The sequence below is a fragment of the Amblyomma mixtum genome, chromosome 8, assembly GCF_055824585.1.
Source record: "Amblyomma mixtum isolate Tamu chromosome 8, ASM5582458v1, whole genome shotgun sequence".
NCBI classification, from domain to species: domain Eukaryota; kingdom Metazoa; phylum Arthropoda; class Arachnida; order Ixodida; family Ixodidae; genus Amblyomma; species Amblyomma mixtum.
Window position 1 is genome coordinate 30,865,279 of NC_143019.1, and position 18,789 is coordinate 30,884,067.

General features: G+C 53.0%; 1 pseudogene; it reads right to left on the reverse strand.

Moving 5' to 3' along the window:
- Nucleotides 1-6,572: 6,572 nt before the first annotated feature.
- LOC149331900 (uncharacterized) lies at nt 6,573-17,449 on the reverse strand (annotated as a pseudogene).
- Between the last annotated feature and the right edge of the window lie 1,340 nt (nt 17,450-18,789).

Genomic DNA, 18,789 nt, shown 5'->3' on the forward strand with positions numbered 1-18,789 from the left:
GCTATGAAGTCCAATCAGAAGAATCATATCATAGGGTTCAAATCAGGTTGGGAAACAACAGGCTAGCGCATATTGTAGGAATTTAGCAGAAAATCATTCTGTAACCTCCTCTGCAACACATCCCAAAACGAAATCGCGTCTTTGCAGTCTGTAAAACAATTTTCAATTGTTTCAGGCACATTGCACAAGCGACAGTTTACAGAAGACAAAAAAATGTTGTTCCTATCGAGCCACGTCTAGACGCGCCTTTCATTCCAAACCATCGTGCTGGCATGGCGGAACTTTACCTGCCCGCCATGCCAGCACGATGGTTTGGAATGAATAAAGCCGCGTCTAGAGAATGGGGTGTCTTCGTTCATTCCTATCTTCCTCCCTTCCCTTACGGCGAAGTTCAGGTGTCCATCGAGATATGCGAGACAGTTACATTTCCTTTCCTAAAAAAGCAATGCACCCACGAGCAAGGCGTACAGCACAACGGGCGATGGCGTTCTGTGGACTCCCTGCCAGTGTTGCGAGACGTTGTCGTGTTCCACTCTTAGAGCTGTTGTTGCGACTGAGAGAATGATGAAAGGAAATTGCACGGGCCTGCCTACTGGCTCAGCCGAGCCACCACCGCTGCCACGTGCAGATAGCGAAGCTTAACATAACCACACATCAGTGACACAAGCAGCAACACCGCCCGCACTTTCGGTCAACAAAGCGCCCCCCTGAATTTTTTGGCAGCATGATCATTGCCGTGTAGTAGTTACTCAAAATTATTTTGTGACAACTGTACAAACACTCATCAACTAAATTCAATTCAGTTATCTTTTTTCAACGTGATTTCTGGTTGACATTACCATAGAATAGAAAAAGAGGCCTGGCGAGAAGTTTTGACAGCCAGAGGTTTAATTCTTTTTGTGAAGCAAACGCGCCATTTCCCGAAACAATTAAACAAGTATATTCAGCATTAATGAAAGGCATTTCTACTCGTGGTTATATTCATTACACGATTCACACATTACAAAAATAGATCACTGCTTCCAAAATCGCGCCTACTTTAATGTGGGTTATGGCTCTCCCGTTTGGTAAAAGAGCTCCGTTACTTCTTTTGTTTGACTACAGTTATTCCATTACCTGCTGCGTATTTTACTGTGAAATGACCAGAAATTAGTTATCTAAGGTATTACACGAGGAAATATTTGACACTGAATGAAATTCGCACTTCAGGGTCATCTTTTTCTTCACACAGCTTCTTAATATTGACGACAAACATAACGACGGAAAGCACTGGCTTCTGAGAACATTTTAACTCTAAAATTAGTATGAAAGGTACGCGCTACAATGGACAAAAGATACTCGCTACATTGGACATAAACGTAAATATATGAGGCCCTTTCGCTGGAAGCGATTTTTATTTGCACATAAAAATAAGATATGGTTGAACTCTGTTGAACCCAGGTTTCTCGTATCGAAAGCAGAGCGCGCAGCATCGGTTCATATGTGCCATACCCTGACGGCACAATTGCAAATTGAATCACGTACATGATACCACGCGATTACCACATGGTTTCTTACCGCCTTCTACCGACAACTTGAAAAGGTAAAGGTGAAGGTCAAACGTCAACTGGTGTAGCACCATGGTGGACCACACATGATAATGCAGATGTGCAGTCATTACTTCTCTCAAGACCATTTAAAGGTCATTCGGAGGCTCAAGGCAAAATAGTCGTCTCAAGGTCGTCCGGAGCCTCATGGCGAAATGTGTGTCAGCAAGCTTAGTGTAGCTTTCGCTACAAAATTCTGAGGGGACCTAAGACTATGTGCTGTGATGGTGGAAGCATTAGTGTTACATGTGAGCGTTCTATCTTCACGTGAGGTATCGCACTTAGATGCGAAAAGAAGACGCGCCTCCGAACGCTGACTCACAAAGGCTAAATCCACAAAGGTCCAGGTGAAACACTCAGAAACTCGCTTGATTCAAATGACTGTAGCTAGTTAGCCTCCTAACTAGAGACGTGTGTTATATGCAATGAAAAATCGTATGACACCACCTGTAACGATGTATGGCGAGCGGTTCCGCAGTAGCAGAAGAGGTCGGCCTGGTCTGGCAGCCTTACATTCCGGTTCAAAGTACATAATCACCTACCCGCAAGGGGCCTGTCGGAACGTCGAACAAGGCTCTAATGCCTTCTTACCGGTCGAGTATACCTAAACTGCATTCGGGTTACGGATCCCGCACACCGTTGCCTTGTATGGGCCCCTGTTGATCAGGTGTTGGCAGGAAACGAGACAGCAGATGCAGCCGCTCGCGCACTCTCATATCAGGCTGTTTTCTCCTCCCCTCCAGGTCAGGAAACCGATTTAAATCCGGTGCACACCTTCAAAATATTACAACATACTATCAAGATAGTCAAGGGAATTACCCCCGCAATGTAAATGCCTCAAGAAGGCGAATCAGGGGCTCCTTCTCCGCCCTTTTACCAATATATGAGACAACGGGGTGCCATCGGTTATCTGCATATCTTGAACACAAACATATCTTTTGGAGCACCATGTTCGAGTTCCGCCCACACACATCCGCACAGAATGTCATTCCGCACTCCAATCGGAAAGTGCTTGACCCCCTTGAATGGCCCCATAATATCCGAGTAGTATTCGCCTTGTATCTTAAAGGGCAACTTGACAGTGTTACACACGAGATAATACTCACTAGCCTAAGCCAGACCGACTGTGGCCTCAACGTATTCCGGTACGTATGCCAATTTCTAACGGATCGTCAGTCCTACATCCGCATCCAAGATAGAGAGCATGGTCCTTAGCTGCTAGTCGGCACGTGGTTGTGGTGGTGTCGACAAACTTTTTTCATAATCAGCGAGAGTTTGGGGGTCAGAAGACACCGCTGCATGCTCGCTATTCTTAGTCCGGGACACTCCACGATGGGGCCCCGTCTTGCGCATGGTTTTCTAGGGCCCTTTGGGACTCCAGTGTGGAGCAATTGAGAAGAGCAGTCTGCCATGCCTCTCGGGTGGGGATGGGAGAAGGGTAAGGTGGGGATTCTGAGATCATGCCCACTCCAAGCGAAGCATATCACAGATCTCTCCGCAGCGCTGGCAGCGCCCATCTTATTACGGATCAATGTGTTTCGCTATGGCAGGACATAGAAGAGTTCCTGTCTGCAGGCGCCGCAGAGTTCGCTACTCCCCCTTACTCAACCCCTTGGGAGGTGCCGGGTAGAGGCGGTGGCTTTCGCAGTAATGAATTAAGATTTCGCGGAACCGCAGAAGCGATTTATCAGCTTCTGAGCCAGGAGAGCTAAGATTAGGAGCCCGGTGTGGGGGCGCTCGGGAGGCCATATCAGCGGCGGCATTGCATCATAGGCCCTGGAGGCGAGGAGCCCAGATTACGTTTGTGCAGGCGGGATCGGCGGGAGTGTGTCTTAGAATTTGGGAGGCAAGAGGTAATATTTCCCCTTCAATATATTGTTCCCAGGCGCGGCGAGAGTCTGTGATAACCGATATCGATTTTGGAACGGCGGCAGCGAGAGCTATTACAACTTTCTTTGCTCGCGTTGAATTTGGGGCCCGAAAAGAAAGCCCAACTACACTCATTCCTCGGTAGTCTACGGCAGCCGTGTAGAATCCGGCGGGCGACGGCCCTGTGATGTCCACGTAATAGGCGCCCTGTTAAGATCCATAATGCCTCTCAGCGCGTGAACCCGCGCTAGTCTGCCGTCATGTTAAGTCATGTCCATGTTACTCGGGAGCGCAGCTACCCCGAGCATATGGTGCCACAGCAGTGGGATATTCTCCGTACCCTGTGTTATGCATCTCTGTTGGATGTGTAAGCGGTTTATTAGGCGGCGCGCAGGAGCCGTCTGCGTGAGCCGCGCATGTTGCTTCACGAGGTGGGCCTCTCGCATCTCCTGATGAGAGTTTACCATACCCAACGCCTTCAGTTTGGCGTTGGGGTAGCCACCGGGAGGTCCAGTGCTCACTTTGTTCCCGTCCTGATGATGGTGTCAATGCGTTCGTCTTCTTGTTTAATGGTGCGTAGGTACGGCACGGCGGAGAGTATCCGGCTGGTCACGAAGGCATGGGCGAGCCGTAGCGCATCCCTGCCCCGCAGACCACCGCGCTTGTTGAAAACGCGGTGGATCATACCCTACCTTTCCGCCTACGCGCTTGAGTTTCGCCATAGTAGAGTCCGACCTAAGCCTGTTATTGATGACGAGTCCTAGGATCCGGAGCTCTACTTCTTTGATGGGAGCGCCCGACAGAGGGATGTGTAGAGACGTGTTGTCCTTGTGATTTGCCCTGTCATGTAGAAGCTCCGATTTTGCAAGAGCACATTGGAGACCGTAGCCGGCAGCAAATGCATCAACTATGTAGGCAGCCTGCTGAAGGCGGTCCTCCACCTCCCCAAAGCTCCCCTCGGTGGTCTAGATTGTAATATCGCCTGCGTAGAGAGCGTGTTTTATACCCTCCACGTGAGCCAGTTGGCCGGGGAGGTGCATCATGGGAATGTTGGAAAGGAGTGGCAATAACACCGCCTCTGTGGTGTACCCCGTGTAGCCATAGTGCAGGGGCCGTACTCCTTGTCCTCGATCCGGAAGAGTGCCTGACGAGCACAGAGGAAGTCTGTGATATAGGCGAAGACCTTCGCCCCGCATTTAGTGATGTTAAAGTTAGACAGATGCTACGATGTTTAACATTGTCACAGGTTCAGATCCCCTTTTGTTTGAGGAGGGTCGATGAAGCTGCGTAAGAGACGCCAATTCCCCTTCGAGCTCTTCTGACACGCTACCGAGTTGCAGCGTTCTATCCAAATGGAGTCTGTGATATGTGCGGCACAGCCTGCTCCTTAAGTTGTGTTATGCTAGTTCTAAGCTTGTGATTCGTCTTTTGGCGCTTTCATCGTCTTGCTAAGCTCTGGCTCGTCTCCCACAGATTCAGGAGGTGATTGTCCACTGCGGGGATCTCGTCGGTGGTGTGGAGAGTTTGCGTGTGATGATGTATGTTGGTGACCTGTGTACTCACTCCGCATAGACGTCGGAGAAAAGTACTGTAGGGATGTCATGTGTTCAAAATTGCTGCCAATTGGTCATTTTGGCCTGTCTTAAGTTTTTTCGGGCTGCCTTCGCCAAACGTGTGACGCGGTGAAGGCAATGGTGGCTTCCCAGGAAATCCCCCAGATTCTCCCAGGTGACGTCTCTAGTGTTCCTAACCAGAAAAAAGTCTGGATACGTTTCACGGGTCACCGAGTTGCCCACACGTGTGGGGCAAGCCGGATGCTCGAGGAAAGCAAGACGAAGAGTGGAGATATGTTCCGTCAGCTTGCGTCCCCTGGCTTTCTCGAAGTGATAGCCCCAGTGAAGGCTGGGGTTGTTGAAATCCCCAACGATCACTAGGGATTCCTTGGCAGCCAGTTTGAGTGCGCGATAGAAAATTTCGCTTAAAGTAACGCGAGGCTTATGCGGGGGCAATATTTTGTATTCCTGCTAAGTCTCCACGTCAAGATTGACCTGAAGCGCAGTGTATGCTTTATGCACCAGGATGCAGATCGAGGCGCCCCCCTTAAAAGACCTATATCAATAGAATTTAGCACCATTACTGGGCTCCTGCAGAGCATGAAGCGCCGGCATGCCACCGAGGCACTGCAGGTAGACCTGGAGGTGTGATCGTTTATTCCAGGCTATGAAACCCCTGCAGTTTCATTCAATGATTTCTAATTGTTCAAATTTGTTAGCTTTCAGAGAAGGTTTGGCAGCCGTATTAACTTTTTTTTTGTTACGGTGCTGAGTAGCCACTCGGTCCGGGGGCCGGCTCAGCCCTAGCCAGGGACTGGATCAAAGAAGCGGCCACCGGGACGGAACCACGTTCTTCCGTTACCTGGCGGGGAGCTGTTTTACGTATTTGCTGAGGGCAGTCGCAGCACACTGTATTTTTGATTCGGGAGCAGACCCAAGGTTGCACCGCCTTAAGGAAAGAAATACTTGGGACGCAATGTCAGAAAGCATTTCAGCAAATGTGAACCTGAGCATATCATGAAAAGACTCGCGGACCAGAGTCATGATTTCTTTCATGAGGGCTGCCCCCGCTCCTCCGACTGCTCGGCTCTATGGTACAGGGCTTACGAAGCGGCCAGCATCAACTGGGACCGAATCGACCACCGTGTCCACAGTCCACCACGACACGCTAGTGAAGCAAGATGATACTTAGGATCCGTCATCACTATCCTCTAGCTCAGTGTTCACATGGGATTAGACAGCCCGGCCTCCGTGGCTTCTAGTTCCTGAATTTTTGGCAGGAATTTGTTTTATACCTGAGCTCCTTTACATGCCGCTATAAGGCGGATTCGGCGGGGGAGGGAGGGGGAGTGGACACAGAGACGAACCCACTCCAACTGCACACCTGAGTTTGACCTTGTACCAGGGGCGGGAAATCCCCGGCTGTGAGGACCGTCGGCCTCGTCGAGTTCCCGGAATTTGCAAATTTCGGCGGCCTGGACTCGGCCTTCTTGGGCGCGGCCATGGGTGCAGGAGCCAGCTTGGATCCGGCATCGGGCGTCGGGGCCTTCTTGGGTCCCGGCGTCTACTTCTGCTTCGGGGTGGGTGGAGGTCCCGGCTTGATGACCTTGCGGTGCTTGCCCGCGCATCCAGACGCCCCGCTGGGGTGGCTGCCTGCGCAGATGAGGCAGCTCAAGGAGCGCTGATGTTCAGGTGGGCCGCCGTCAGGAGCAGCCGCAACCTGAGCCCCGCAGCGTTTACAGCGCCCAGGTTACAGCCGCGGGCAGGCGTCGGATCGAGGCCCCACCGTGAAACAGAGGGGCAGGTAGGGATCGTCTGGTTGAAGCGGACGGGAAGACGCTCCTAGCTGTACTGCTCGGTCCGCGGCACCCTTGTCTCCGCAAAAGTGCTCACAGCAATCTAGGTTTTCCGAGTTCGCGCACAGATACCACATTAGGGTCCTCGCTGAGTTTTTGCTTTAAAGTTTCAGATGCCTCGTCCGGGGAGACGGTAATGACGCCCTTACAGATGTCTCCAGAGAGCTTAGGGTGGCCACGAATTAGTAGCTTGCGCCCTCTGACCGGCAGCATGTCCCGGAGCAGCTTCTCCGCAGCTTCGACAGACTGCAGTGTACACACAATAACTTTTTTTTGATCCCACACGGGCCATACTGCAAGTCCCAGACTTGCCGTGTCACCGAGGATGCTGCGAATGGCAGAGCCGGCTTGACCACGACCTAATGCAGCCTGCAGGTTGATGGTGCCTCGATGGTTGAGCACAACGATAATTTCTTCTTTCCCGATGCAGGGCGTGTGCTGCGGCCGCCACCGTGGCTGTTTGGCTTGTTGCACGGCTGCGCGTGGCGCGTTCCCACCCTGCGCATGTGCAGACCGGCCTGCCACCCGTTACTGGCCGGGGTCCGCGTGCTTCCGTCCGCGCCGTACGCGAACCATATCTTGAACATACTCTTCCTTGCTCGAAAGAGGCTCCGCAATGTGCGCAGTTTCCATGTTCACGACCCTTAGGGAGGTGGGATCGCAGCCGGTGACGTGGCCGGGACAGCCATAGCCGCAGAATCCCCGAACGCGGCCTGCGCAGGCCTTGCAACCGTTAGGCTTTGGGCCGCAGAGGCGTGGCGAAGTCTTCAAGGGGCTGAAGACTCCCCAAAATTCAGTGCACCTTGGCAAAGGTGGTGTTCAGGGAAGCCACTTAGTTTGCCGGAGACGATGGTGCCAAGCTTGCTTGGGAAAAAAGTTGATGGACGGCAAATAGCAGCAATCATTAGCAGAGCTAGCGTGGCATGCGACCGTTCCCGTTGCCGACCACCCCGCATACCCTCTGGACGCGGGAAACCCTCCAAGGAGCGGTACTTTCCCCGCTGCTCTTCAGACTGGCTATGATGTACCTGCCGGCCCAGCTGAGTGCTGTTGCCGGCTTGCAGCACACCCTGTACGCCGTTGACATCCCTCTGTGGGCCACGCAGGGCGGCATAGGGGACATTGAAACGAACCTGCAAACAGCGGCGGCGATAGTAGACCATTACGCCTGTCGCAGCGGTCTTCAATGTTCACCTCAAAATTCCCGATTTTGTGCTCCTCCGCTGCTTACCGAGGTGCACAAGTCAAATCTCTATTTCTCTTGACAACGCTCCCATACGCGAAACTGACGAGATACGGATACTCGGACTCTCGCCCAGAAGTACAGACGGTCAGCCACTACACTGGCCGAACTCCGTAAGTCCGTAAGCTGGGGAACCAGGTGGGCCGTATGCTTCGCCGGATTTCCAAAAAAATTGCTGGGGTTTTGCTTTGGTTAAACCTGGCAGGTTGCGTAAGCCCGTCTAGCAGCGTCTTCAGCGCGCCGCTTAGCAAGGCGCTTTTCGCGTCCTTCATCTGTCTCCGAAGCCCATTGTCGTTTCCTGGCTTCCTCAAGAACACGTAGCCTCTGTTTCTCTTTATCAGGCGGCATAACGACTGAGTTGTTGTTGCGACTGAGAGAAGGCTGAAAACGAAAGAGCACGGGCCTGCCGACTGGCTCAAACCGAGGCACCACCGCTGCCAAGGGCAGATAGAAGACGGTGAAAAGATAAGTGGTAAGAGTGAAAGAGAGAAAAGACGCGCGTCGCAACAACAGCGTCCGCGGACGCTGGCTGAAAAAAAATAGATAAGCGGCCGTAGCCTGTCCGCCGACATTCCGACTGAGCCGGTTGGTTGGGTTGCGACTCAAAGAAGGATGAAAAGGAAAAGTGCACGGGCCCGCCGACCGGCTCAATCCGAGCCACCACCGCTGCCACAGGTTGGTTGCGGTTGCGACTGTGAAAGGAATAAAAAAACTGCTGGGACTTAGCTTTGGTTAAGCGCAGGTAATTGCGAAAGCAATGTCGCCTTGGCTACGCTATGTGTTTCGCATATTTATGTATGACACTCCTAGCGTTCCTCTCCCTACCCCGACGAGCAGCATACTTAGCTCGCCGCTTTTCTAAACGACATTACCGTTCTTCTTCAGTTTCCAACTCACGTTGCCGTCGCCTGGTTGCATTCCTACGGTCTTGTGCAGTGGTGTAACTTGTAGCATCTTCGATATCAATAGCCTTCATCAGGTTGCACGGTAACACAACACAAGAATCTTGACTCGCGTCCGAAGTCTTCCATAGCTATACCGAAGAACCGGCAAGCAGGCGCTACTTTTTCCAACACCCGATAGCGCATGGATGTCTGTGGATGACGTCATACCACACCCAGCAACACACATCCATCACCGCAGCAAGGCCAGCAAGCTCTTGCAACTTGTATAACGTCAATTGCTTGCAGGCGTTCGCAGGTGGTCGACCGGCCGCGAAGTTCTAGCTGCGGCGCGCTTAAGAGCCGACTTGGTGCCCCATCTCTCCCTCTGGTATCGCGCCAGTATTCACATGCTCCACCGCCAACTGTCTTTCGGCCGCGAAGTCTAGCTGCGGCGCGCTGAAGAGCCGTCTTGGTGCCCCATCTTTCGCTCTGGTATGACGTCAGTAGTCACATGACCGACCACCGACCGTGAAGGGTAGGCTGCGGTACCGCGAAGAGGTCACAGCTGGCGTTGTATTGCTTTCGCAATAAAACAGATTAGCGGCCGCAGCCCGAAGGCTGCAACCCGCGGGTACGCTGTTGTTGTTGTTGCGACTGAGAGAAGGGTGACAAGGAAAGTGTAACGACCTGCCGACTGGCTCAAGCGAGCCACCCCCGCTGCCACGTGCAGATAGAGGAAAGTTCGAAGATAAGAGTAAAGAAAAAAAAAAAAGACCCGCGTCGCAACAACCGCGTCCGCCGAAGCAGCCGCTGGCTGAAAAAAAAAACAGATAAGCGGCCGAAGCCTCCCCTACGCTGTCAGGTGGATGGTTGGTTGCGACTGAGAGAACGATGGAAAGGAAATGTACACGGGCCTGCCGACTGGCTCAAGCCGAGCCATCACTGCTGCCACATGCAGATAGAAGAGAGTTGAAAGACACGAGGAAAGGGAAAAACCGCGTCCGCCGGAGCGGACGCTAGCTAAAAAACAGATAAGCGGCCGTAGCCGTGGTCGACAAGCCCCGACAAGTGTCAGCCAGCGAACGTTGTTGTTGTTGTTGTGACTGGGAGAACGAGGAAAAGGAAATTGCACGGGCCTGCCTACTGGCTCGAGCCGAGCCACCACCGCTGCCGCGTGCAGATAGAGGAGAATTAAAAGATCATTGGAAAGAGAAGAAGAAAAGAAAAGACTCGAACTGTTGGCTGCGACTGAGAGAAGAATGACAAGGAAAGTGCACGGGCCTGCCTACTGGCTCAAGCCGAGCCACCACCGCTACCACGTGCCGACAGAAGAGAGTTGAAAGGTATGAGTAAACATATAAAAAGAGAGAAAAAGACGCCCGTTGCAACAACTGCGTGCGCTGAAGCGTACGCTGGCTGTAAAAATTGGCAGAGGCTCAGCTTGGTTAAGCCCGGAAATTGCGAAAGCAACTTCATCCGTTTCTTCAGCCCGCCGTCGTTTCCTAGTTTCAGCGAATCGTTGCTGCCTTGCCTTGTGTATGTCGGACGACATGGCCTGGCTGAAACGCAAAGCGTAGTTACGCCGGGACGACTGCGACAAGCCGGGTCGGAGCCCGATATATCTCCGTCTGGCGTGGCGTCATCATAGCGAGCGCCTCCTCGCGGCACGACGAGACGAGTTGGGGCCCTGTCTCTCTCCATCTGGCGTGACGTCACAGCGGAGGTCATGCTAAAGGTCAAACGTGGTTACACCGCCGGGACGACGCTGAAGGGCTCAAACTGCGAGCAGTGTTGCTTTTGAAATAAAAACAGATAAGCGGCCGAAACCGCGCTCCCTCCACCTCCTCCACTCGAGCGGTTGGTTGGTTGCGACTGAGAGAAGAATGAAAAGGAAAAGTGCACGGGCCTGCCGACTGGCTCAAGCCGAGCCAGCACCGCTGCCACGTGCAGACAGAAGAGAGTTGAAAGGTATGAGTAAACATATAAAAAGAGAGAAAAAGACGCCCGTTGCAACAACTGCGTGCGCTGAAGCGTACGCTGGCTGTAAAAATTGGCAGAGGCTCAGCTTGGTTAAGCCCGGAAATTGCGAAAGCAACTTCATCCGTTACTTCAGCCCGCCGTCGTTTCCTAGTTTCAGCGAATCGTTGCTGCCTTGCCTTGTGTATGTCGGACGACATGGCCTGGCTGAAACGCAAATCGTAGTTACGCCGGGACGACTGCGACAAGCCGGGTCGGAGCCCGATATATCTCCGTCTGGCGTGGCGTCATCATAGCGAGCGCCTCCTCGCGGCACGACGAGACGAGTTGGGGCCCTGTCTCTCTCCATCTGGCGTGACGTCACAGCGGAGGTCATGCTAAAGGTCAAACGTGGTTACACCGCCGGGACGACGCTGAAGGGCTCAAACTGCGAGCAGTGTTGCTTTTGAAATAAAAACAGATAAGCGGCCGAAACCGCGCTCCCTCCACCTCCTCCACTCGAGCGGTTGGTTGGTTGCGACTGAGAGAAGGATGAAAAGGAAAAGTGCACGGGCCTGCCGACTGGCTCAAGCCGAGCCAGCACCGCTGCCACGTGCAGGTAGAAGAGAGTTGAAAGATCAGAGGACAGAGTAAGAGAGAGAGAGTAAAGACGCGCGTCGCAACAACCGCGTCCGCAGGAACGGACGCTGGCTGAAAAAACGGATACACGGCCGCAGCCCGAGGGCTGCAAACCGAATCGCCTCACCTAAGGTCTCGCCTCTTCCCAGTCACGAATCAATCTTTCGCCTTTTATTCGAACGCCAGCGAGCGATAGCATTTTATACCCCCCCCCCCATCCTCGTTCTCCAGCCTCCTCTCCATAATCCAAAGCTGCCGAGAGCGCGGTGACGGCAGCGGCTGCAGCTGTAGTGCGCCGTGCCTCACCCCGCGCTAACCCGACGGCTTTAAGTGGGAGGCGGTCGTTCTTGTTGCCATGGCAACGACGATCCATCTGTTGCAAGCCGTGCCACGCCCTGCCGTTACCCGATGACTTGAAATGGGAGCCCATATGCGGTCGCTCTAAAGCGCCACCTCGATGGACAGTTCCTAGGCGTACACGTGAAGCGCCTGCGCGCCCAGCACGCGCCGCGACGGGCGTCAAAAAGTGGCATGCACGTCCATACTGCTGGGGCTGGCTCTCTCCCTCTCGCGAGCCCTCTGAAAAAATGTCAAGCCGGGAACAGAAGACGGTTGGGGAGCTGCAAGGATTCCAAGAAAATTTGGGGGAACCTGAAAGAGCTTCCAGCCATGAAGAAACCAGTCCCCGAGAGCCCCGCGATCCTCCGATTGCTGTAAACCGGACCCCGCTTCCGACGCGCGCGCCAGCGCGAAGACGACGGCAGGTACCGTCCTATAGAATAATGCAGCTTTTGCTGCCACCTAACAGGTTCTGCCATTATAGACAAAAGCAAGAGTTTTCTGTTTCTGATTGTGATGAGGCGGTTTCTGTTTGAAAAATGAACATATATGAATACATTTATCCAAGCAAGCAGGTCATCATACATTAGCCGCTCGTAGCAGCATAGCTGCACAACGGCACACTAACCGATGAAACGAAACTCCAGGACGGCGTTCTTCCATATGGCTCCTGCATCCCGCCACGCAGCATTTCATTGCGCACCTCAGACTACCCAGCCGCACCTCGCGAAACACACGGACGCACTGAGGCACTGGCCTCTCGGCACATACACATCTCCAAGCTCCATGGCCTGCGAAAGGAAATTTCGAGCACAACCCTGTTGGTCGTCCGACTCAAGACATCGAGAGAGCGAAACCGAAACCCGGCTAAGAGCTACCGCACCTTGTCACGTAAGGGCCTATTTTCCATGATGCTTTCCATTATATTTTTTTATGACTAGGCTTCAAGATTATGACGTCAAGCTCCCTCCTAGTTTTATTTTCCTTCCATGGCAGAAACGCAGCACTGAAGTGATAGGCCGTCGCTGTTCAATGGCGGTGACAATGTTTTAGACTTGGATCATTTCATGGAAGTGCGCGTAACTGGCTCCCAAGACCAGTGGACGCCTGAATCGCGCTTTGAGGTACTACGTGTGGTGTGATGAGAGAGAAATGTGGACTACATGCGTTAGCACTGACAATGTTGTGGCAGAAACGGGGAACTGAAGCCATTGGCCGTCGTTGTTCATTGTGTTCATTGGTGTTGACAACGTTTTAGACTCTGATGATTTCAAGGAAGTGCGCGTAACTGGCTCCCTGGGTCAGTGGACGCCTGAATCTTACTTGTGTGGTGATGAGAGCGAAAAAAAATTCAAGGGGCACTTTGGCTCTTTAAAGTGCTGCCAGGCGAAAGCGTTTCCCGGCGCACTTGTAGAGAGGTTTATTGGCACGTTGAAGCCCTGGCGAGGAAGACCCGGGAGCAAGTCGTCTAGGAGCCAGCGAGGCGTGAGCCCGGCACACAAGCAGCAGCTCTCCAGCACGAGCCTTCCATGGGCGGCGCTAGCGCTTCGTCGTCGTTGGTGGCGGTGCTGAGTCATCTTCTTCATTCCAACTGCCCCGGCGGAATGAGGGAGCCATCCTGGCGACTCAAGGCGAGGAGACGACGAGGGGGCTGTAGTAAGGCTTCAAGCGGCTGACATGAACGACGTCGCGACCACGGCGGCGGTGGTCCAAAGAAGGTGTGACCGGTTCGATGATATAATTCACAGGTGACGTACGCTCTAAGATGCGGTACGGACCAATGTGCTTGGCCGAAAATTTGGACGCATCCGGAACAGAGAGCCAGACCAATGATTCAGTGGAGAAGTGTGTAGCGGGCGTGTCTTAATGCGACTCATGTTTCCGGAGCCCTTGACGCTCTACGGTGAAGGAGCGAGCCAACTGGCGGCACTGCTCAGCATGGCGGGTAATGTCAGAAAGGGAAGTATATTCTGAGCTGTCGGGGTTGTAGGGAAGGATAGTGTCCAGCAGACAGGAAGGCTCGCGCCCAAATAAAACAAAGAATGGGGAAAAGCCGGTAGTTGCTTGAGATTCGGTGTTATATGCATAGGTCACGAACGGAAGGACGTGATCCCAATTAGAGCTGTTGGAGCTAATGTACATGGCGATTATGTCCCCAAGAGTATGGTTGAATCGTTCGGTGAGGCCGTTGGTTTGGGGGTGGTAAGCGGTAGTGGCACGGTGGACTGAGTGGCACACATCGAGAAGCTCGCGAACAACTTCAGACAAGAAAACACGGCCGCGGTCACTGAGAAGTTCTCGCGGAGCGCCGTGACGCAGGACGAAGTGATGAAGAAGGAAGAAGGCGACGTCGCGAGCAGTAACCGCAGGTAGGGCAGCGGTCTCAGCATACCGAGTGAGGTGGTCCACGGCGACTATAATCCATCGATACCCGGCGGTCGTGAAGGGGAGCGGCCCATATAGGTCGATGCCCACACGATCGAAAGGGCGAGCCGGGCACGGTAATGGCTGTTGACTTCCGCTGCTGACAAGCTGTGCAGGAGCGAACGTAGCGACGAACGAAGTTGTACATGCCCCGCCAGTAGTACCTCTGGCGTAGTCGCTCGTATGTTTTTAGCGATCCAGCGTGAGCGCTTTGAGGGTCGGCATGGTAGTGCGCACAGATCTCAGACCGAAGATGTTGGGGAATCACGAGGAGCCACGTTCGGCCGTCCGGACGATAGTTGCGGCGGTACAGGAGATCGTCGCGGATGGCGAAATGGGAAGCTTGGCGACGAAGGTTCCGAGGGAAGGAGGACGTAGAGTGTGCATCTAATCCCGCCCCCCATCCCCAATCTTGATGCGGACTTCTCCCTGGGGTTCGTGCGGCTCTACTCAAGCTCTTCACCACCTCGGCCCCGGGGGCTGACCGCATCACTATCAATGCACCCCAAAACCTAGATACCCCCTCCATTGAATCCCTTACTAAGTCTGTCAATACACATTGGCAAGCTGGCACTCTTCCCTCATCGTGGACTCATGCACGTGTCTCTTTCATCCCCAAACCCGGCAAACCTATCGCAATAGAATCATTCCCCCATCTTTCACTTCCTGTCTGGTCAAGCTGTTCGAGCACGTCATCCTGGCTAGCCTGAAGACTTATCTGGGTGACATCTTTCTCGACTCTATGTTCTGCATTCCCGAGGATGTCCTACACGTCTCCCAAGACAAACGCACTCGAGCTATCCTGGCACTGGGCCTTACCGCAGCATTCGACAGTGTAAATCACACTGCCATTCTCGACGCTCTCTCCTCCCTCCATGTCGGACCTCGTGTCCATGCTCACATCAGCGCTTTCCTCGCCCACCGCACAGCCGAAATATCATACGTCCCAGTTTCTTCTCGTTCTGTCTCCCTTGGCAACAAGGTTACCCCCAAGGTTCTCTCTTGCCCCCGCTTCTTTTTTAAATATAACGCTCTTCCTGCTGGCACGTCCTGTGCACCCTATTCCCTCTCTATTCTCATGCTTTCTACGCCGACTTCTATTTCCAATCTCCTAATATATGCGACAAGGGCCCCACTGTCAAGAGTTTTTCCATGAAACATTGCTCACATCATCCTTTTCAAGCCTTCCAGCCAATCGATTATGTTCCGTGGTGATTCTGGACCCAGCACACAACACACAGCAGATGTCAAGGACGCACGAAAAGCGCACCACTAACACACAATACCAAATTGTGTTTACAGAACTTTGACACACCACTGGCGTTGTCCGTACGGTGTCCATGATAAACATGTCAAATGTCCACAACACACTCCCTTGTATAGGCACACAACAACAACAAAAAAACAAAATCAACAGAAAGATACATCTAAGAGGTAACTAAAGCGGTTTAGTAGGCTCTACTCATAAAGTCCGCTCCAACGGTATCTCAACCTCTTATATATTCCACCTGACATGAGTATTCTTCAAGGCCAAACTCTATCTCATGACTGTACTATCTAATTTGCAACATATGACATTAATTTTGCCCGGCACATCCGAAAAAACACCCCCCTTGCTTTGCAGTAGAGCTCTTATACCTTACTTTTTTTGCTCCTCTTTTTCCTTTCGTCTTCTTCTTTTTCTTATTCCCCTTTTTTGCCCTTTCCCCAAGTCTTTCGAAGCAGGCTTTAAAGCTTGGGTTTTCTCTTTGCCTAGTTCCAATCTCGGACGCTGTTACGCTCAGACACATAGTTTGGCTTATTGGTTTATTGGTGTTTAACGTCCTGAAGCAACTAAGACTATGAGGGACGCCTTAGTGAAGGGCTCCGGAAATTTCGACCACCTGGGGTTCTTTAACGTGCACTGACATCGCACAGCACACGGGTCTCTAGAATTTCGCCTTCATCGAAATTCAGGCACCGCGGCCGGCATCGAACCCACGTTTTTCGGGTCAGCAGCCGAGCGCCGTAACCACTGAGCCACCGCGGCGGGGCACATAGTAGCAGGAGTAGCGAGCGCACTCGGCGTTGCTCGAGCAGCCACTTGAGCTCTTGTCTCCACTGCCGACAAAAACTGACTGCCCCATCACACGCAAGAGCTGTCTGCGCCTTTCCTCCTTTGGGTGTTCCTCAACGTCGCGCAACTTCCACTCGGGATCAGGACTCTCGACGCTACTTGCGCCGGTAATGTTTCCCAAGATGAGGTAATTGATTGGTTGGTCCACGCATTTTGCCCCTACCTGTCCAGTATAAAATGGCGTGGACACTAGAATCCTCGCTTCGGGAAGGTAACTGTCTGTGCTGGCTACAAGAGTGAGGGCCGACGCCTCCTATGTAAGATCCTCGTCCTTCACCGGGCTTCTCCGAACCAGGACTGTGTTGGCTCCGTTGTCTCTAAGCACCAATATAGGACGGTCACCTATTTGTCACACCACCACCGGCATCACTGCTTTCGACTTGGGGGTTACACTCACCGCCTCATTTTTCAGCGACGTTTGCTCTCCGTTTACCTGTGGAACTTCAGGTGGTGAAACAAGTTCGACCCGAGAATCGATAACGTATGCAGCTTGGTCCTGCGTTTTATATAAGAATTCATCTACAGTATTCCCTCTTCTATTACAATCTTGACACACAACCTGTGTCTTTTGGGCAACGCTACTAATCCGACAGTCTACTGCACGGTGTCCCACCTTGCCACAGAGGAAGCAGTTTACTGGCGCCTTAGAAGCACCCCATAACGAGCGCTGATCATCGCCCGTGATCTCATATCCTCCCGTGACATGCGCCTGTTTCCACAAAGGAAACTCCTTCTCCCGTTCAATCCTTTTACCCGTTCTTCCTCACGTTCTTCCTCCTCTTTCGCACGCGCTGCTCGTCTTTCCTCCTCCTCTTTGGCACGCGCTAAACGGGGTATCTTGCGTTCCTCGGCCGCTTTCGCATCTTCACGTGCCTGTGCTCTTTCCTCTCTCTGCCTATTTGCCTCCTCGTCATAGAGACGCATCAGCTCTTCCTTGCTTAAACCTAGCTTGAGAGCCAGTTCTAACGTTTTGACCAAATCCATACTTCCTGCTGTCGAGAGATCGGAAAGATCCGAGACAAAACAAAAAAAACAAAGAAATAAATCCTGGCAGACTCGCCACTTACCTTTGTCACGGATCTCCCGGAGAACACTCGGGCCGAAAGAATGGACTTGGCGACGGGTGTGCCCACACAGACGCACATTTAATCCACCCTACGCGACACAAACACTAGCACACAAAACTAACAAAGCTAACACAAATCACGACTACCAATACACACAACCCGGGAACACCCAGTCTACAAGCGTTCAGCGTTCGTGCTCACGGTTCAGTGGTGCTGATGCGTTGCGTGGGGCCAGTCAGTGGCGTCTAGGTAGCCGGCGTCGAGGCGGCGTTCGAAGTGCTCACGCTGGCGTCGCTGGCGGCGTCGTTGGCTGCGTTGTACCAGCTCCCGGTCCTAGTGCCTGTGGAGGCGACGCTGGTGACGTTGGCGTGGAGGGCACCACCCGGATGGGTGGCAACAGCGCTCGAGGCACCCCTGGCCGTAGCAGTTGGTTGCGTCAGTCATTGACTCCCCGGAAAGGGGTCAGGAACGGCAAGAAGTCTACGGTGCGGCGCCGTAGAACTCGAGGTCACCGGAGCAGTAGCCGGCGTTGCTCGCTTCCAGCCGGTGCGTTCCTGACCCGCCGGCACCTCTGCTTCTGTGTCCCCCCCCCCCCCCCCCCCCAATATCCACACTATCCCGCCACGCTATGCCCCACTATCCCTCGCGCTTTTATAGCTTTGTCTTTGGTACACGTCATCCTTGTCTTTGTCGTCATCATATTCTCTTCTCCACGAATCAACTCTTCCCAACTCACCGAATACTTCTCCATTTTCTTTACTGTTGGCTTAATGCAAGTCAGCTTATTGTCATCCTCTTCGTCTTCTCCAGATTTTAGTTCATACTTCTAGTTCCAATCTCCGAATATATGTGACAACATCCCTCCCCAAGTCTCTTCCCGCCTAAACGTTCATCCCCTCCCTACGAATATGCGTCCTGAGCACCATGCCTCCCGCAGAGTAGCGCGAGCTTCCACGCTCTGGCGTGAGTACAGTGGGAAACCTGAGTTGCTTATGTGGATGCCGCCCCGTACAGCCGCCGCCCAGCCCACTCTCTTGCAGTCACTGACAACTCTCTCCGACCCACTCTTACTGCCTCAGTCTGCACTTCGGCATCTGTAGACGCCGAGGAGGCAGCTATTGCCCTTGGCATCACGCAGACCTCCGCGGAATACATTTTCTGTGACTAGAAGCCTGCGGTGTACAACTGCGCGGTTGGACGGGTTACACCCCCGGCCATCGACATCTTACGTTCACACACCGCTCCTGTCGCCCCATC